The 21,122-nt window shown below is 42.3% G+C and overlaps 1 protein-coding gene across 1 annotated transcript in view; it reads left to right on the top strand.

Annotated features, from left to right (window-relative positions):
* SH3BP5 (SH3 domain binding protein 5) overlaps window positions 1–21,122 on the top strand; it is an 86,203-nt gene that overhangs the window by 12,723 nt on the left and 52,358 nt on the right. The gene's annotated exons all lie outside the window — the stretch shown is intronic.

Here is a 21,122-nt window from a genome sequence, read left to right as displayed (position 1 = left end):
GGAAAGTTGGAAATGACATGGTCAGACTTCAGCTTTAGAGCTGATTGGTTTGGCAGTTGAGAAGAAGACTTGATTGGAGAGGGAAGAGATGAGCCAAATAGACCCACCAGCAGACTATTGTGATATTTGTGTTGTGAGGTGATGAGGGTCTACATCAGGGAGGTGGAAGTGTCAGAGGAGAGATGACTAATTCAAGAGATGTTGTGAAGGTAGAAAACATTTTGATCTCCAAGGCATCTCTCCTGTCCATTTCCATCTCTTCACTCACTTGGCCGGTACCCTATTTGAGGTCATCATCATTTTTTGATGAACCTACACAAAATAGCAAAATACCATTCTAATTGGTCTTTTTCTCTTTAGTCTCTCCTTTCTCTCTTGTCCTATCCATCTCTAGCAGAGCTGGCAAATTGATATTTCTCATGCCCCAAATATGAACACATCACCTTCTCCTCCCAGATTCCTTAGGGCCATGTTGGTAAACCTATGGCATGAGTGCCAGAGCAGGAGAGGGTGCGTCCTTCCCCTTCTCCACTGTACCTGAAGACATCGCCCATCCTTCTGCCTAGCAGCCCAGTGGGAGCTCTTCCTCCCTCCTCATTCTGGGGCAAGGAGATGGCTCACATGTGGTGTGAGGGTGAAATGGGCACTAGGTCTCTAAAAGTTTTGTGATCACTGCTGTAGAGTCTCTCTGTTACCTCCAGGGTTGAATATAATTTCCTCTGGTCAAGAATCTTCCCTAAAACCTTTAGTATTAAGTACACACTACTCTGGCATTTAAAGTCCTTCACACTCAGTGCCAATTTATCTGCTGGAGAACTTGGGTGAGGATGGGATCATGTTGTGGTGGGATGAACCTTGAGGAGGAGATGGCCCCTCCAGTGTCCGGAGTAGAACAAAGAAAGAGAGAATGAGAGATGATGTCAAGGAGTTTTTGGATGAAGGAAATAAGAGAAGACGGAATTCACATTGAGAGGTCTCAGTTTTTGAAGGCAAAGTCAGACAGAAGAAGGAGAACGAGGGAGAGGGAGGAGAAAGAGAAGATGGGGAGGTGTTGGGAATCTTGAGGGAGTGAGGAGAATCCATTAAGAGAGAATAAATGGATCGCTTGCTGCAGTGCACCCCAGTTGAGGTTGGAAAGCATGAACATGCAGTGTCCTCAGTCGGAACAGTCATGAGACCTTCTCAGCTGCTCATGAGTAGGACTGGGAAAAACAGACAGCTGGAAGCTTTGGCAGGAATAGTCAGGATAGGAAAAAGAGGCAGGGATTCAGAAAGCAAAGGACAACATGGATTGAAATGGCTGGCTCTTGGGTTGAGAGAGAAAAGAGAAGTCAGAGGAATGATGGTCTGAAAAATTCTTGAAGGCTGGAGAGATTGGAAGTCTCAATGGAGGCAAAGAATAGATTCAGGAGGGATGAAGAATAGACAGATGTGGAATGATAAGGAGTATGGGAGCTAAGGCAAATGTTTATTTTTGCACGTTATAAAAAACTGTTCCCTGAGAAAGTACAGAAAGAGAAATTGTATTAGTTCTAAAACCAAGTGTAAGCCTAGACTTTGGAGGAAATAAATTTGTCCACCTTATCCTTCTGTTATTTTATTTATATTGTAAATTGTCATTAATAAAATTTAAATGTTTTCTAAACAGTAGGATTTTATAATTTGATTAAAAAAACAAGGACTGGAAGGATAGCTAGGTGACTCTGTGGTTTGAGAGCCAGGCCTAGAGATGGGAGGCCCTGGGTTCAAATTTGACCTCAGATACTTCTTAGCTGTGTGACTGGGCAAATCACTTAACTCTCACTGCCCCTTACTGCTCTTCTGTCTTGGAACCAATATTGATTATAGGATGGAACGTAAAGGTTTAAAAAAAAAACTCCCTTCCTTCCTTCCTTCCTTCCTTCCTTCCTTCCTTCCTTCCTTCCTTCCTTCCTTCCTTCCTTCCTTCCTTCCTTCCTTCCTTCCTTCCTTCCTTCCTTCCTTCCTTCCTTCCTTCCTTCCTCCCTTCCTCCCTTCCTCCCTTCCTCCCTTCCTCCCTTCCTCCCTTCCTCCCTTCCTCCCTTCCTCCCTTCCTCCCTTCCTCCCTCCCTCCCTCCCTCCCTTCCTCCCTTCCTCCCTTCCTCCCTCCCTCCCTCCCTCCCTCCCTCCCTCCCTCCCTTCCTTCCTTCCTTCCTTCCTTCCTCCCTCCCTCCCTTCCTCCCTTCCCCCCTTCCTTCCTTCCTTCCTTCCTTCCTTCCTTCCTTCCTTCCTTCCTTCCTTCCTTCCCTCCTTCCCTCCTTCCCTCCTTCCCTCCTTCCTTCCTTCCTTCCTTCCTTCCTTCCTTCCTTCCTTCCTTCCTTCCTTCCTTCCTTCCTTCCTTCCTTCCTTCCTTCCTTCCTTCCTTCCTTCCTTCCTTCCTTCCTTCCTTCCTTCCTTCCTTCCTTCCTTCCTTCCTTCCTTCCTTCCTTCCTTCCTTCCTTCCTTCCTTCCTTCCTTCCTTCCTTCCTTCCTTCCTTCCTTCCTTCCTTCCTTCCTTCCTTCCTTCCTTCCTTCCTTCCTTCCTTCCTTCCTTCCTTCCTTCCTTCCTTCCTTCCTTCCTTCCTTCCTTCCTTCCTTCCTTCCTTCCTTCCTTCCATTCCTAACTTTCTCCCTCCCTCCCTCTGTCTCTCCAATGCCCTAGTTCTTGCTTTAGCAGACCCAGATTAGAGTCAGAGGGCTACAGGGTGACATTGATTAGCTTCTTCTATTCCTTGAGATCTGAGGTCCTTGGAAAAGGTTTGGAAAAGGTTGGAAAAGGTTCACCCTTATCATATGTGATCCTTGCGGTCTGTCCTTGGTAAGTTGTACAAGTAGTAATAGAGTCAAAACAGAAGGGGATGCAGACAAATAGGGCAATTTTGTTACTACCTTGTTAAATTTTATAGAAACTTTAAATAATATGTTGTACACCAGAAATTCATAGTTTCATTTTTTTGATCTTTGTATATTGACTTTGTGCTTCACTGTTCAGTTCATAATAAAAGAAAAAAGAAAGATAAGCTCTCATAGAATTACTGATTGTAGAGTCAGACCTGAAAGGAATTTCAGAGGTCATTTTAAGCAACCCTAAATGACTCGTGGGATTTGAATCAAAGCCCTCTGACTCCAAATCTAGTGCTTCTAGGACATAGAGGCAGCAAGGTGGCCTAGTAATTAGCCCACTGGGCCTGGAGTCAGGAGAAACTGAGTTCAAATCAAGCCTCAGACAATCACTAGCTGTGTGACCCCTGGAAGGCCACTTAACTTCTGTTTGCCTTAGTTTTTTCAGTTGTAAAATGAGAATAATAACAGAACCTACCCCTAGGATTGTTGTAAGGCTTAAATAAAAATATTTGTTTAAAAAAAGTGCTTATCTCTTCCTTTCTCCATATTTTAAACTGGAAGGAATTTGGAAGGCCATTTAGTCTAAATCTACTCCTCGTTTTATAGATGAGGAAACTGAGTTGCTCAATGTCGCCTAGGTAATGGATTTGTCAGAGGCAGGATTTGAACCTATATCTTGTGACTCCGTCTCCAGTGCTCTTTGCTTTGTACCATTCTTTCTCTTTACACACATTTAAAAGTTGGCAAAGAACTTTTCAGTCATTCTCATTAAACCCACTTTACAGGTAAGGGAAGCTGAGGCTCAAAGAATCAAAGTGATTTGATTTTGATGTGGAAGGAGCATTTCTCACATAACCTAGGAATCGTGGAATGCCAACGTCTTGAGTAAAGTGGCTCATCCAACTCCCAGTTGACCTACCAGACTGTGTGAGCATGCTCTTCCAACTCTCTTCCCATCCCTTGCTTCTTCCAAGTTGAGAAGGGGGGAGCTCTCGGAAGCCTGGGCCCTGGCTGGCTCCCTTTGAATATTGAGTGGTTTAAATTTCCTCAATGAGCATTTATCTTAGACACTTTAATGTTGTGGTTTGGGTGCTTGGGTGCTTGGGTTTGATGAATTAAATGTTATCGAACCCACTCATCCTTTTGGCCTGGATCCCAGCTCTCTAGCTGAAGCCCTCCCTGGCGAGAAGTTACTTATTATCCCCGTGGCCAGAGGAATGTCTCCAACTCTGAAGGCAATATCGTTCTGTGGAATGCTTGCCTTCTGGATGGAGTCTCCGTGTGTTTTGTAAAGGGAACTCTGCATGACCCACAGAAACGGGTTCCTTTTGTTTCCGTAAAGGAAGAGGGAAATTTTTAGTTTTTGCCCAAGTTTTTCTTTCTAGAAAGAGGGCTTACACAATTCTGGAGGGGACTCTTGTGTTGTCCCAACCGTTGACTTCCTGGCTCTCCATTTAGGAATGGAATCCTGCTGGTGCCTTCTTGCTTACTGTTTCCATGCTGTGTGTGGATGTTTATGGAAAGCCCAGGGTGGGGAAAGCTTAAGCCAGTATAGATTACAGAGGGGCAACTGGGTGGCTCAATGGATTAAGAGCCAGGTTTAGAGATAGGAAGTCCTGTGTTCAAATGTGGCCTTCTTAGCTGTGTGACCCTGGGCAAGTCACTTAACCCCTGTTGCCTATCCCTTACCACTCTTCTGCGTTGGAATCAATACACAGTATTGATGTTAAGATGGAAGATAAGGGTTTAAAAAGATAGTAAATATTATATATTTAACTAGTTTACATTTTGAAAGCTGGTAGTGAGCTCATTGCTTAGCCCAAGTGTTTTCAGAATGAACTGGGATTCTGTTGGACTGCCAGCCATGAGCAGAGGCTAAGACCACCCTTTCCCTAATGGATCTATTTCTGTGGCCGATCTTGGTCCCTTTAACTCCCTTTTTTTCTTCATTCCTTCCTTGGTTGCTCTTTCTTTTTTTTTTTTAATTCAGAGAGGCCCCAAGTCTCCTGGAGGTAAATGAAGCTTTGTAAAAGGAGAATATTTCAGTTCAAGGTGATCCGGCTAATTTTGCTGTCTCTATCCAGATGTGTAGGATCCTGAAGTTTTTGTAAGAGCCCTGCCTGTGGGGGCAGAAGACTTTGATTGAGTCCCATATTTGCTGCTTGTGTGTCTTTAGGCCAGTAATTTAACTTCCCTGAGCCTCAGTTTCTTTAGCTCTAAAATGAGGAAGTTGAACTAGATGGTTTCTGAAGTCCCACCAGATCTTGGCTATTATGGCAAAAAACGACTTTTCATGGCTAGGAGGTTTGTATTCCCGTAGGGTAAAGTCCGCTCTTTAGGGTGATTGCTGCTCGTCATCACTGGGTTCTAATCATTTGGCTAGAACCTTTAAACATGCTCGGTTCCAGGAAAGGAGACAATGGAGTGTGGTAGGAGCATTGGACTAGGAGACCTAAGACTGCATTCAGATCCTACCTTTGCTACTCTGGCGCCTCAGCTTCCTCCCTGGCCAGATGGGACTCATGCTCTCTGTATTACCTACCTCAGAGGGTTTAAAAATTAGCCCAGAATATAGATATCACTAATGCATTTTCAAGTGTCAGCTTTCAGGAGTCTGATTTCCTTTTCCTGATTTATGGTTGCCCAAGACAGATTTTAACATTGTGGTTAAATTCCATGTAGTTTCTGACCCGTGTAATAATAACAGAGTAACCGAAGGCGAATTCCTGCCTCCCTATCCTCCCGTCTATCTTGCCTGGAACCCCAAAGCCTCCAAATATAATCCCCCTATAAGAACATGAACTCTTTGAGAGCTTGATTCTCTCTTTGAATCCCAGCAGCTTTGTATATAGTAAGCACTTAATAAATGTCTTTTAATGCATTTGATATACTTCTAGCCAGCTAACTCTTTGCTGAATTCCTGCTAGGTCACCTATTCATTTGGCCAACAATCCTTTGCAAGTCCACCTCTGGCCTCGTGATGTGCTTAGGTGGGCAGGGTAGGTAGACTTTGACCGGAATGAAACCAGCTAAAGTCCCACCTTCTTCACTCTTCTTAACTCCAGTGCCTTCCCTCTATGAATTATTTTCTATTTATCTTGCCTTGCATGCTTTGGTTTCCATGTTGTGTCCCCCATTAGATTGGAAGCTTCTCTACGGCAATGATTGTCTTTTTCCTCTCTTTGCATCCCCAGAGCTTAGCACAGTGCCTGGCACATATTAGGCTCTTTGTAAATATTGAAGAAATGAATGAAGTGATTGTGGGGTCAATTTAGAGCCTATGGATCTGGAAACAGACAAGTAAAGTTGGATGGTGCCATATGTTAGGAACCGCAATAGCCTGGGTCAAAATGGTTGACTTATCAGTTTCTAAAACTCTTTTCAACCTCAAAAGAGAGGACCTTTGTTGCATTTTCTGGGGAGATCTGTGAGGTTTAGTGCTCTTTTCTTTTTCACAAGAGACTTTTTTCTTCCCATGGTGCCTCATTGCATAGAGCTCTGAGAGAGGCAAGAGCACTCCACTCAAACTTAGAGGTCATGGGTTCTAATCCAGACATTGCCAGTAACTTGCTGTGTGAATTTAGATAAGTTAATGAACAGCTCTAGACTTCAGTTTTCTCATTTTTTTTAAATGAGGGGAAGTTGCTGGGAGAGACCCCTTCCAGCTATAACTTCTGTGCAGAAGAGTTTTCTCTTGGGGGAAGGGGGAGAGTATAGACAGAGACCAAAGCTGAAGATGTATATGAGTCACAGGGGAACATTCCCTCCTTCTTGAACTGTGTCAAAGTGCCTTCTTGCTGTTCCTCACACATGGCCCTTTACTGGGCCGGGGATGCTCTCCCTCTTTCCTGCTGCCCTGTAGAATCCCTAGTTTCCTTCACAGGGGTAGGAATAAGGATTAGATTTGTGATTTCATTAGTATTGGGGAAGGGTACTTTCTCTATTGCTGCAGGTCAGCATTCCTAGAAAGTTGCCTGGGACATTGAAAGGTTAGGGACTTGGTCAGGGTCTCACACTCTGGATTTGTGGGAAGAGGGGCTTGAACCTAGAACTCCTAGTTCTTTTCAGAGCACAACTCAAATACTCTCTCCTCTCTGAAGCCTTTTATTCCAACCTCTCCTGCCCTCTTCATCTTCCACTTTTTTGTTTTAAGGGTAAGGAAAGAAGAATGATGAGGAGAATGTTCGGGCTCTCTTAGAAGTCTCCAGATAGCATCAGTGCATCCCCATCCTTCACCTTGAGGACTATTTGAAATGTTTAGAAGTTTTTGTACTTTTAGGAGTATTTTAAAATGATGAATTAGCCAGGAAGGTGTGACTTTAAAAGCTAGAAACAAGAGAAAAAGTGATGGCTGAGCTGTCACTGAGCCTGGGGTCACCTCTGCACATTGGCCTCCTGTGTGGCCATTCCTGGCCTGAAGCTCTCAAGATTTCTTCCCTCCCACAGTTCCCAACAGAATAATTGAGAGAACTTGCCTTGGCTTCTTCCACATCCCTCCATCAGAATCGATATTGATACTGCGCCGTGTTTCTCCTCTTCTCGAAGCAGCCTGCCTTTTCCAGGACAGCCATTCTTCTTGGACACTTTCCGTTAACTTGAAATATAATCTATCTGGGTAGATCATTCCCACTAAAATGCACAGTCACAACACACAGATTTCTCCCTGAAAACAGTCATCTACATAGCTGTCTAGTCATCAGGCTCATTGGATGTAAAATATACATTGTTTACTTTGGGGAAAATTCTGACATCGTCCGTCATTTTGGATTTCATCTGCTGGATGGCTCTTTGTATGGGGAATCCCTATCCCCCTTCCCCTCCCCTATTAGTAAAAGAATTCTTTTTTTTTTTTGCTCTCTTCAAATTTTGCCTTCATTTCCAGAATGTAGCTCTTCCTTCCCTCTACTCAGAGAGAGTTCAAGTGAGAAGGAAAAGGAGAAAAAAACCCTGCAGTTCTGCAAAGCTAATTAATACATCAACTTAGCCTGGCAGTATTTGCAGTAGAGGGAGTGAATATACTGGGAGCTTTAGCACGAATGAAGTCCCAGCAGAACATCTTTATAAGGAAAGTAGGAATACATATGCAGAACTAATCTAGAAGCAAATTATAAACCATTTTAGAGGAAGGCCTGTGATTTGGTCTAAGCTTGGCATCTCCCTCAGTGCCTAGCATAGTGTTGTTTCTTCTTCTTCTTCTTCTTCTTCTTCTTCTTCTTCTTCTTCTTCTTCTTCTTCTTCTTCTTCTTCTTCTTCTTCTTCTTCTTCTTCCTTCTTCCTTCTTCCTTCTTCCTTCTTCCTTCTTCCTTCTTCCTTCTTCCTTCTTCCTTCTTCCTTCTTCCTTCTTCCTTCTTCCTTCTTCCTTCTTCCTTCTTCCTTCCTTCTCCTCCTTCTCCTCCTCCTTCTTCCTCTTCTTCCCCTTCTTCCTCCTTCCCTCCTCCCTCCTCCCTCTTCCCTCTTTTCTCCTCCTCCCTCCCTCCCTCCTTTTTCTTTCTTTCCTCCTTTCTCCTTTTTTTTTGTGGTAAATTCTTACCTTTTGTCTCAGAATCCTAAGTAACAGTTTCAAGGCAGAAGAGTGGTAAGGTCTAGTCTGTTGGAGTTAAGTGACTTGAGTTCTAATTCAGAAAATACTTATTCAACAGATATTTATTAAGCACTTACTATGTGCCAGGTGCTCTGCTAGGTGCTGGGGATATGGAGAACATCCCTGGTCTCAGAGAGCTTCCATTTGTTCCATTGGTGGGGTTAGATATACAACAGGGACGTAGTTAAGAAAACAGAAGATCTTTTCAAGAGGAAAAGAGCCCAGGAAGGGTCAGGAATGGCCTTGCCTAGAGACATTAGTGCTGAAGCTATGCTCTGGTGCCCTAGACATGGGGAACCGCTTAACAATGGTGTGGAGGCAGGAGGTGGGGAGTAGCCAGTTGGAGGCTGGTCTGATTTGAACCAAGAGTGGGAGGGGAGGTAGGAGGCAGATTAGAGACGACTTGAAATGCCAGGCTGGGGAGTTCATGTCCAGGTCTTTCCAGGATAAACCCAATGGCTCTGACAATCTCTTGAAATAGTACCCCTATTATCACCTTAAATGTTGTGCTCTTATTATATAGGCTATCTCGTTTGATCCTTTAAATTAACTAGTCAATAATAATGGAGCTTAACATAATAAACACAGCAATAATAACATCAATAACAATATTAATATTATCAACAACAGTAATATTATTAATATGAATATCAACATGAAGAATACAATTAGTTATATTGGTATGTTGGTTATAATAGTACACATTGGCTACTGATTAATCATTCTAGTTTTCCCGTCTAGAGCTTGCTTGTACATTTCTGTTTGCTTGAATTGTCTCTTCCGTTAGATTGTAAGCTGCTTGAGGGCAGAGGCTGTCTTTCGCCCTTTTTCTGAAACCCCAATACTTAGCACAATATCTTGGAGACATGCTATTCTATCCCATATCTCAGATGAACAAACTGAGCACCAGTAAGCAATCTGTCCAAGGCTACAGAGCCGTCTAGGTGAAGTACAGTACCTGGGAGCCAGATCCTTTCCATCCCAGCCCACGTTCCTTGTTCTTTTCTTTTTCTTTCTTTCTCTTTCCAGGCGGTCTGGAATTTGCCTAATTTTATCCAGCTGGTTTCTCCCTCGCCAAACAAAAGGGATGTTTTTATAAGCCCCCTTCCCTCTAGTGTCTGAAGCCCAGAAATATTGGAACAGGTAGGGTGTGTAAACTCTCTGCAATGCTCTGGCTTAATGAATGGCTCTCACAGCCTGATCCACCTAATGGATGTGACATAGTTTTCATATTTGAAAATCTGAAACTTTATCTATGCAGGCAGGATCCCCGGTATGCTGATTGGAAAAAATAAAAAAAAAATTTAAAAACTGGTTGGCGGCTTTGGAGCTCAAAAAGATTTTATTTTTTGGTGAGGGATAAGAGATCTGTCTGTTCTCCTGAGCAGGCTTGGGCCCAGCTACTCCCTCTACTTGCCATATGGAGACCAGCTGCAGCCTCGTCAAGACTAACGCTTCATGCCCGTAGATGCCCATTCTAATCTCAGTGCACAAATTAGCCTGCAATGACATCATCCCGTGGCTGGTGTCTTGCGCTAGGAAGGAGGCTGTAAATTGCAGATGGGTTGGTGACAAGTGTTGGCTTCCTAGACCCATAAAGAAGAATTTAAACACATTTTTACTGCTTAGGTTTAAGCAAACCTTTATCACATGCACAAACAAACCTTAGTCACTGGTGTCTGTAAACAGGATTTTATTTTCCGGGACAGAAATTTCCCTGGAGATATTCCTTATACCTTGACTGCTCTCCCCCCCTCACTTCTTCCACCTCTTAGAATTCCTAGCTTCCTTTAGAGCTCAGTTCAGATTCTGCCTTCTATACAAGATCTTTGCCAGGGGTGTGCTGGACCCAGCTCATACCCGCTGGTTGTTAAATTTTCAGTGTGAACATTTACACCTCAAAAATCAACAAATGCTACAAATCAGCTCTTGAGTTACTGTTTTGCTGATTGTCTGAACTTAAGAAAGTGATGGAGTAAATGTTAATAATGCAGGTTAAACTGAAAAGTGAGTACATTTTTTTTGAGAGGTAATGCCAGCACTCCCTCTAGACCTTTCCTTCTTTCCTCTTTTCCTCCTCTCCTCCACTCTCTGTCCCTAAAATTGCCTTGTATTTAGGAGCATAGGTTCATAGATTATCCCCATTTTACAGATAATAATAATAATAATAATAATAAAAGCGGACATTTATAGAGAGCTTAAAGTGCTTTATGATGATCTCCTTTGATACAACTTTAGGAGAGAGGTGCTCTTATTGTTCTTATTTTATAGTTGAGGAAACTGAGGTAGGTTAAATGCCTGACTCAGGGTCATATAGCTCATAGGTGTCTGAGGCTGGACTTGAATTCAGGTCCTTCTGTCTCCAAGTCTGGCACTCTATCTGCGTAAGACAGTAGTGGATAGTACAGTAAATAGAACACTGTTACTTATTTACCTTGTTATGTATCTCATATATTCATAGTAGCTCACGCATTGTCTCCTTAATAAAATGTATTCCTTGAGGGTAAGAACTGTTTCTGCATCTCTTAGCACAGTGCCTCACATGTAGCAGGCACCTAATGAATGCTTGCAGTCAAGTCAACAAGCATTATTAAGTGCCTGCTGTGTGCCAAGCACTGTGCTAAGTGCTGAGGATACAAAGGCAAAAGGCAGTCCCTCCCCTTAAGGAGCTCACAGTCTAATTTGGAGAGACAACATCAAAACTATTAGACACAAACTAAATGTTTACAGGAAAAATTGGAGATAATCACTAGACAGAAGGAACTAACATTATAGGAGACTGAGAAAAGCTTCCTGTAGAAGGTCAGATTGTAGTTAAGGAAGCCAGGAGGTGGGGATGAGGAGGGAGAGCATTCCAGGAAAATGTAGGGAATTGAGAGATGAAGAATCTTGTGCAAGGAGTAGCAAGGAGGCCAGAGTTGCTCATAGATTGACTGACTTGGAAGTCAGATAGACCTGTGTTCAAATTTTTTCTTTGACACTAGCAGTATGACCCATAGCAAGCCACTTTTCCTCTCTTGGCCTCAGTTTCCTCATCTATAAAATGGTATCCATAAAAGGAGGGAGTTGGACTAGCTGGCCTGTAAGGTCCCTTTCAGGTCTAGTTATAGGGTGCTAGGTTCCAGATCTGGAGCCTAGGTCCTCTGATTACAATCCTTTGGTTTTTCTGATGCACTGTGTTCTTTGTCTCCTTCCAGACTTATGTTGAATATCAAACTGACTTGAATTACTCTTCCTTTTTTAATGGAAAAAAGAAAAGAGAAGACTTAATTATCTATTTAGCTTAATCAGTGAAGTGGTTAGGGCTGCATTTAACTTTGAGCCCCATTTGGGTGGTTATTGTGAGAATATCAATGAGTGCTCATGACACTTTACTGTGGGCAACATGAGATCTGGACTTAAAGGGGAAAAAAACTGATGTTGAACTAAGCCTTGTGGAAGCTCTTCTCAGATCTATGCAGTGCTTCCTTGGTGGTTAGACACAAAGGGATGTGGTGCTGCTATTTGGCACTGTTGTTCATATTTACTAACAAAAAACTTCCTTTGGTTGGAAAAATAGCCGAGCCAGCGGACACCAAACCGAGATATTGCTATTGTTCATAACTTTCATGGTCCGGGCAATGGAAGTCTTCCTTCTTCCCTCTCTCTTTCTCTCAGACTCTCCCCTCCCCCACCTCCAAATTCTTCTGCTTTATGATATTGCCTGAAAAGAATTTTCAGTCAGGATGCTTTCTGAGAAGTACAAAGCTCTCTTGGGTTATATAACTAACTGCCAGAGACCGAGCTTCAGGGGAGTGGGGGCGGTGGCAGGCTTTGTCTCTCAATTTTTGTCATATGCTCTCTCCATAAATTTTAATTATAAACTCAAAGTTGGCTATTTTAGAGCTGTTACTGGAGAAACACAAAGGCTTTTCTTGGGCTTCTCACTCTGTCTGTCTCCTCTTTTTTCTTTTTGCGAAGAGATCCCAGTTAACTGTCTCCTGAACTCTTTCCGCAGTCCTCTCGACCTTCTCCCTGAGCCCCCTAAGCTTTGTGTTCATGCAGACTGATTTGGAAAGCTCAGTTTTGTCCACTGGCCAGCTGAGAAGACTGTTTTGAGAAATGTTTTCAACCCGAGTTCCTAAGTAGGAAACCAAGAGTAATTAAGTGGATTTCTGTTGTTTTATGAAAATAGCCATTAGTCAAACTTTGTTAGGGGCCTTCCTTTGGCCAGATGTGTCTGATTTTCCTCCTTATGTAACAGAAGAAGCAAAAGAATCTGACAAAATGGAAGTAGTGAGCTTTGACATCTGGGGGCTTCTAACAGGTATCTGCATCTTAATAATCCGGGGGGATTCCAGCCAGCACATTTAACTTAATAATTATGTAAACCTTATATCTTCCTCCTCTGTTTAAAAGCAATCAAGAAACATTTATTAAGCACCTACTATGTGCTGGGCACTGTACTAAGCACTGGGGATACAAAAAGCAGAGAAAGACAATCCCTGCCCTCAAGGAGCTTATAGCTTAATAGGAGAGACAACATGTGACTAAATATGAACGAAGTAACCAATATGCAAGATGAATAGGAAATAAATGAGGAGAGTGAGATAGTTTTGGAGCAGTGTAGTCTAACAGATGATGCCTGTCTTGGCATTATGAAGATCTGGGTTCAAATCCCCACTATGTGACTTTGGGTAAATCATTTCACCTCTCTTAAACCTTGGCATCTTCATTTGTAAAATGAGGGGTACTTTTAAAATTTTTTTGTAAATTTTATTTAAATAATTAATTTAGAGCATTTCCCCAGAATTACAAAAATCATGTTCATTCCCTCTCCTCCCCCAAATTCCCTCCCATATTCGACACACAATTTCACTGGGTTTTACATGTGTCTTTGGTCAAGACTTATTTCCATAGTATTGATATTTGCACTAGGGTGATCATTTAGGATTTATAGCCCCAATCATATCCCCACTGACCCATGTGATTAAGCAGTTGTTTTTCTTCTGTGTTTCTACTCCCACAGTTCTTCCTCTGGATGTGGATAGTGTTCTTTCTCATAAGTCCTTCAGGATTGTCCTGAATCACTGCATTGCTGCTAGTAGAGAAGTTCATTACATTCGATTGTGCCACAGTGTATCAGTCTCTGTGTACAATGTTCTGGTTCTGCTCCTCTCACTCTGCATCACTTCCTGGAGGTTCCAGTCTCCATGGAATTCCTCCACTTTATTATTCCTTTGAGCACAATAGTATTCCATCACCAACATATACCACAATTTGTTCAGCCATTCCCCAATTGGTGGGCATCTAAAATAAGGGGCTCTTAGTAGTGTCTCTTCTACCTTTAGGCCTGTGACCTGGGTTTATCTCCTACCTTGGATATTTATTAGCTGTGTAGACATGGGCAAGACACTCTGGGTTATCAGTTATTATAAGTGAAGTTGGTAAAGAGAGTTCACACACCTGTGAATTACAGATCCTTGAGGCATTGCTATTTTCAAAGTACTGCCCAGAGAAGTTCAAATAAGATACGAATAGCCAACATTTCTAGAGTACTTTGTGCAAAGCACCAGGCTTAATGCTTTACAAATATTATCTTCTTTGATGCACAACAACCTTGGGAGGCAGGTGCCCTTATTATCTCTGTTTTACAGTTGAGGAAACAGAGGCAAACAGCAGTTAAGTGACTTGCCCAGGGTCATACAGCTAATAAATATCTGAAGCTGGATTTGGACTCAAAGTTTCCTGACTCATAGTTGGATATTCTATCTACTGTATCATCTAACTGTGGATAACATATGGAGAGCATTTTCTTCCATTAGAGTGTAAGTTCTTTGAGGACAGGGACTTTTTGTGTGTCACTGATGCATTGTATGGTACCCAGTCCAAAATAAGTACTTATTACTAAAAGCTTTTGGACTGACTTACCAATTATAGATATGTCAGAATTAGAATTAATTCTCTAAAGAACCTTTCATTTAAGCAATGGTGTCAAACTCAAATAGAAAGAGGGTCACTAAACCGTATATAAGGATCTCTATAGGCCACACATTGACTTAGAAAACAACATATTAACATCATCTATGTTTTATTGTGTATTTACTTTTATTGTTCAACTTATTTCCCAATTGCCTTTTAATCTGGTTTTAGCTTGGGACTGTTGTGTCCATGACTTGTGTGAAGCATTGGGTACATCACATCAAGTGCACAATAGTTAATCATATTATAAAACTAAGAACCAATTAGGAAATGTGGGCAGCCAGATTGCACAGTGGATAGGGGACTGGATTGGGAGTCAGTAAGATTCATTTTCATGAGTTCAAATCTGGCCTCTGACACTCGCTAGCTGTGTGACTCTGGGCAAGTCACTTAACTCTTCATCTGACTCTAAATGGGGTTGGACTTGACTAAACAATGACAATTAGGAAATAAGAAACAAAAGGAGTCTGGAAAGGAAGGGGAGAGTGATCAAGGCTGACCGCCATTACAACAAACTTTGGGACTCCCAAATTGTTTGGCTTTGACTTCTAGTGATTCCAGTATTACACTTCTCACTCTGCCCAACTGCCTTTGGAAGAATCCCACTCTCTGTGATGAATTAATAAGTATAAACAGTGCTTTACACAAATAAGATCAAAGCTCATTGATTGAGGACTGGAAGGGGCCTTAGAGATCAGCTGGTCATGTTTCTAAATGCATAAAATAAAATCTATGGCACTATCAGAAAATGAAGTGAACAACAAGAGCTTTCTGATCCTCAGGTTTAGATCCCCTTCATCTAGCCCAGGGGTCTGCAAGCTATGACTCGTAGGTCCTAGTTTATTAATGCTCTGAAAGTCCAGCTACTTTGTTTTGTAAAGAGGAAATGGAGACCTGGAGAAATTTTAGTGACTTGCCCAAGGTCACACAGAGGATAAATGGTGTAGCCATTTCTGGCTCCTCTGATGCTTGTTCCATTTCCTATTTGCCCCAGTTCTTTCTTTCTTTAAAAAAAATGTTAAGTTTTATTGATGTGTTTTGGTTACGTATTACATTACTTCTGCTTTGTGTGTTTTCTTATAACAAAGTAAAACAAATGAAGTAAAATTAATAATTCACTCACCCCATCTGAAAGTGCACTCAGCACCATATGTCTATAGCAATCCTCCACCTCTCTATTAAAAAAAAGAACTTAACAAATATATTTTATCTCCCTCCTCCCTCCTTCCCTCCCTCTCTCCCTCCATTGGGGAGAAAAAAGAATGGAAAGGCAAATATGCCTTCTAATTAAGCAAAACAAATTCCCTCAGGCAGCAAGGTGGCTTAATGGATAGAGAACCAAGCCTGAAGATGGGAGGTCCTAGGTTCAAATTTGCCCTTAGAAACTTCCTATCTGTGTGACCCTGGGCAAGTCACTGAACTCCCATTGCCCAGCCCTTACCACTTTTCTGCCTGGGAACCAATACACAGTATTGATTCCAAGATGGAAGGTAGGGTTTAAAAAACAAATCAAAACAAAACAAATTCCTTCAGTGACTATATACAATAGCATCTCCTTCTTTAGACCCAACAATATTAGACATGCTAATACACACATATTTATTTATCTCTCTGTGTGTGTGTGTGTGTGTGTATGTTTTTCTGGAAATATATTGCATCTTCCTAGTAGAATGTAAGCTTCTTGAGGGCAAGGGCGTTTTCACTTTGGCATTTATATCCCCAGTGTATACCAGTGCCCATTGCAGGCACTTAATAAATTTGCTTGTTTATTTGTTTTTGAAGGTGGTTGTGAAGAGAAAATGAGATAATAGATGGGAAAGATTTGTAGGGAGCAGCTGGGTGGCTCAATGGATTGAGAATCAGGCCTAGAGATGGGAAGGGAGGTCCTGGGTTAAAATCTGGTCTCAGACACTTCCTAGCTGTGTGACCCTGGGCAAGCCACTTAACCTCCATTGCCAAGCCCTTACCACTCTTCTGCCTTAGAACCAATACATAGGAAGATAAAGTTAAAAAAAAAAAGGACTCAGAAACATTTAATCTCTATACAATTGTAATGGAAGAATAATAATGTCACAGATAAGATAGCTCAGGCCCCCAGTACAGGGAATTTGCACGATCATTTAAGAAGTTACTTAGATGCCTAATTTTATATTTAGTTGGAGAAATATCTCTTTGTTTGACTTTTGTTCAGGCTATTAAAAGGAGCCACTGGGCTCTGGTGGAGTGGGAATGGGCTATCACCTGTCTTAAACTGTGATCTTTTTTTTTTTTTTAAAGAGAGTGATCCTAGGAATATTGGTTTGGGCATTCCCCAGATGGGGGGGTGAAGGGAAGGACACCTGGAAAGTCAACCAGTGTGGAAAGTAGAGACAGATACTTGTTACTGGGAATGGGAAGAGTCAACCATGTTATTCCCCAGTTGACCACAGGAACACTGAGTAGTCAGAGGCTCCAGGCTCACCATGATGGGAAAGGACTGAGGCCACCACAGAGGTAAGAGGAAACCCAGTGATGAGAAATGAGAGAAGAATGGGAAGGAGAGAAGGAAATGGGAGCCATGCCTGGAGGTTCAGCAAAGAGATAGCATGAAGTGAAACAGTAGAGTAGAGAGTTCGAGAGTGGAGCTACCACTTCATCCTCCCATCTTATGTATGCTGAAGTTTCATGCTGGAGAGAACTAGGGTATAAGAAGGCACAAAGTCAAGGGACTTCAGCATCCATCCAGTCCAAGTTACATCTGAATGCCTTCCTCTGCTTGCGTGCATACATCATGCATTCCTAACCAGTGGTCCTCTAGCCTGGGTTGGAAGACCTCCATTAAAGGGTAGCCCCAAGATCTCTAGAGGAAGCCCATTTGCTTCAGGAAGGCTCTGATTATCTTGAAGTTTGTTCCGAAATTAAATTAAATTCTCCTCTTTGCTGCTTCTTACTCCCTCATTCTGCCCTCTGGGGCCAAGCAGAAGAAAGCTAATCCCTTTTCCCTGTGTCGGCCCCTTAGATATTGGAAAGACAGTTCTCATATCCTGCTGGGCTCTTAAAGTTCTCTCCCTCCAGGCTAAACCATTCTTAATTCTTTGAACCAAACCTCAAATGACATGAATTTATAAGAAATGTCCTGAGTTCTGCTTCAATTTGTGATACTATTAGATCAAGAAGCCTCATTTTAGCATTTAGATGCCGAGAATTCATGAAGTAGGTATCTTTTTTAGCTTCTGGAATGGGATTAGTTTGACTGTGTGACTAAAAGCATGTAACTCATAATATGGGGACGTTATCGGTACCCTGGACCAGTGGTGGCAGCTCTGTGGACTGAGCATGAGGCTTGGAGTCAGGAAGGCCCGAGATCAAATCCAACCTCAGATACTTCCTAGCAGTGTGACCCTGGAGAAGTCACTTAACCCTGTTTGTCTCTGTTTTCTCACCTGTAAAATGATCTGGAAAGGGAAATGGTAAACCACTCCAAGATTTTTGCCAGAAAAACCCCAAGTGAGGTTCCAAAGAGTTAAGACATGAGTGAATGACGGAACAACAAGACCAGTGGTGTCAAACTCAAATAGAAACCAATCCCTGTACCCCATATTGACTTAGAATACCGTGAGTTAAATATTTCCCAGTTACGGTTTCATTTTAATTTATTAATTGATTTAACCAAGTTCAGACCATACTCAGTCTGTTTTAGTATCCGTTCTAAGCCAGAGGAGAAGCAAGGACTTAATCCCCAATGTTTCCTTCTGGTTGTGGGTCCAAATTTCTCCTTTGCAGTTTTTCTTCTGCTGCTTAGACTTGTGGCTGCTATTTCTTGAGATCCTCCTCGCTTCTCTCCCTTCTCGGCCCCTTCTCCCTCCCAAGCCCGTGTCCAAAGACCTCGAGGACCGTGCTTTTCCCCCTTTCTGATGACACTTTTAGTCACGACCTCTTCTCCCCGCCTCACTTGACTTTGAGGTAATTTGGATGCCCTCCATTAAGCCTGAATAAACCTTCTAATCAAACTCAAGGAAACAAGCACTGCGTGTCGAGCCCTGGGCTAGTGGGTGATGGTTGGAGACAGAATCAGTCACAGCGTTCTGGCTATTCGCAAAGTAGCCAGCTTCTACTTACAAGTCCCAGCTAAGATTGTCCCTCCTAGAGTAAGAGTGCTTTGCACTACTGATTAGCTCTTATAGATCTTATTTGTACATAATTCTTTGCATGGTGTCTCTCCCTTTAGAGCCTAAGCTCCCCTGGGTTTTGGCTTTCTTTGATTACTCAATGTGTGGTCCAGGGTTTGATCCTTAACAAATGTTTTATGACTTGACACTCGGACCTCAGTTTCCCAAGCTGTAAAATGAGATCCCAGTCTGTTGGCCAGAGCCATAGTGGTGGATTTATGGAAAGGACACAGACAAATGTCAGGAGCAATAAGCCCGTGTGGATGGGTTGTGATCTGTATAATTGATATCTTTGAGATCCCAAATCTGTTGGAGTGGAATGATGGTATTGAATGAGATGGTCTTCGTAGACCCTTCAAGCTCTAGAACACTCTGGGTTCATATGGGTAGGACAAGATTCTGGAAGGTTTGAAAGACTAGAGAATTAAGGGGCAGAATTAAGGCATAGTCACCAGGTCTGAATCAGAAAGATCTGAGTTCAAATCCAACCTCAGACTTTGGGCAATGTACTTAACCCCAATTGCCCAGCCCTTGCCACTCTTTTGCCTTGGAGTCAATATTCAGTATTGATTCCAAGAGGGAAGTCGAGGGTTTTTAAAACAAACAAACAAACAAAAACCGGAGAATCAAGTCAAAAAGTTGCATATTTATCTAGGAATATGACACTCGGGTGGAGAGAGCATGTTGATTCCCTCCTAGGACCTTGTTGTTTTGTTTTCTGCTCATTTCTTTATTCACTGAATGAAAATGATAGAGCCTACTGTATGTGTGGGCAGCAAGGTGTATAGAACACTGGACCTGGAGTCAGGAAAATCTGAGTTCAAATCCAGCCTAAGCCACTTACTAGCTGTGTGACCCTGGGTGAGTTATTTAACCCCTATTTACCTCAGTTCCTTACCGATAAAATGGGTACACATGGGAAAAAGACATAGCAAACCATTCTAGTATCTTTGCCAAGAACACCCTATGGATTTGTCCATGGGGACATGATTTAATAATTAAACAAAAACCACCATATGTTTGAGTCATTTAACCCCTGTTTACCTCAATTCCTTAACTGTAAAATGGGTACACATTGGAAAAAGACATAGCAAAGTCTTCTAGTACCTCTGCCAAGAACACCCTATGGATTTGTCCATGGGGTCATGAAGAATCTGACATGACTTAAGGACTAAACAAAACCAACCACATCAGTTTAGATAGCACTGTGGGTGGCATAGCAATGAACAAGACTGTCCTTGCTCTCATGGAGCCTAAGGATGAGATAAGTGCATGATAGACCGATAGATTAGAAAGCAAGAAAGAATGGAATTAGGGCCATGGAAGAAGGGCCAAGACAGAGTACTCTGAAGGTTCAGAGGATGGGGAGATCACCTGTAGTTGGGGCAGGGGGTGAGGATTGGAAAAGGCTCCATGACAAACCAAGTCCAGGAAGGGTAGGGGTTTGACTCGTGGAGGTAGAGACGGGGAGGGAAGGAGAAAGGCATGAACAAAGGAGTGGAGGTAGGAAAGTTTAGGGTTTCTTCTGGGAGCAATGAGTAAGGAAAAGGGATAATGGGCTGTGAAACTGGACAGTTTGGGCCATTGCATAGAGGCCCTTGAATGCCAAGCAAAGGATTTTGAATTAATTTGCTAACTGCTATAACCAAGTACTCTATCTGTTCTTTGTTGGTGTCCCGGAGAGAGGTGGATCTTCTTTGTGACTTGGGTACATAGATGTACCTGATTACATAGACAAGACATGCTCCTTGAATAGCCTACGTGAATATGAATGGTGTTATTCCTTCCCAAATACTTGGATTTCATCCTTTGTGTTTATTCTCTTTCTCTTCTCTACTTCCTTACCCAAGTGCATGTTGCTTCGACTCCCTGAGTGCAGGGTCTGGGATGCTTTTGTTTTTGAATCTCTAGTGCCTGGGCTACAGAGCATGGGTACTCTCTATGGCATGGCGGCACCATTGTTGCTGTCCCCAAAGAGTGTGAACAATTGCAAATCCCAGATCAATGAGGCAGTCCCTACTCTTGAGGAACTTCCTTCTTTTTCTATATAGGGAGACAAGATGAATTCAGAATAAATGGCTTAAAAAAGGCTCAATCACTGGTTGATCATTATTACTTTTGAATGGGAAAAGGAGAGTAAGACGGTTCTTAAGTTGTTTTCAGTCATATCTGACTCTTTGTGACCCCATTTGGGATTTTCTTGTCAAAGATATTGGATGCTTTTATAGATGAAGAAACTGAGGCAAACAAGGTAAAGTGACTTGCCCAGGGTCACACAGCTAGTAAATGCCAGAGATCAGATTTGAACTCAGGAAGATAGGTCTTCTTGACTCTAAGGCCAGCACTCTATCCACTTTTTATTTAAAGGAAACAAACACACAGTGAATTCTTTTCTCAAATAAGAGTTTTGTGTAAGAATTTTTTTTTGCATTTTTTTTTGAGAAAGGAATTAATCAAATGTCTCTCCTCCATCTCTTTCCCAATTTAATAAGATTATAGGGCCAGGACTGATCTGAGTTCCTCCTTCTCTAGACCTTCTTCAAATCCCTGATTTCTCTTTTTCATGTCCCACATTTTTCTTTCTCAAAAAG

Source organism: Monodelphis domestica, chromosome 5, assembly GCF_027887165.1.
Source record: "Monodelphis domestica isolate mMonDom1 chromosome 5, mMonDom1.pri, whole genome shotgun sequence".
Taxonomy (NCBI): Eukaryota; Metazoa; Chordata; class Mammalia; order Didelphimorphia; family Didelphidae; genus Monodelphis; species Monodelphis domestica.
Note: the sequence above shows the minus strand (reverse complement) of the source record. Positions and strands in the feature narration are given on the sequence as shown.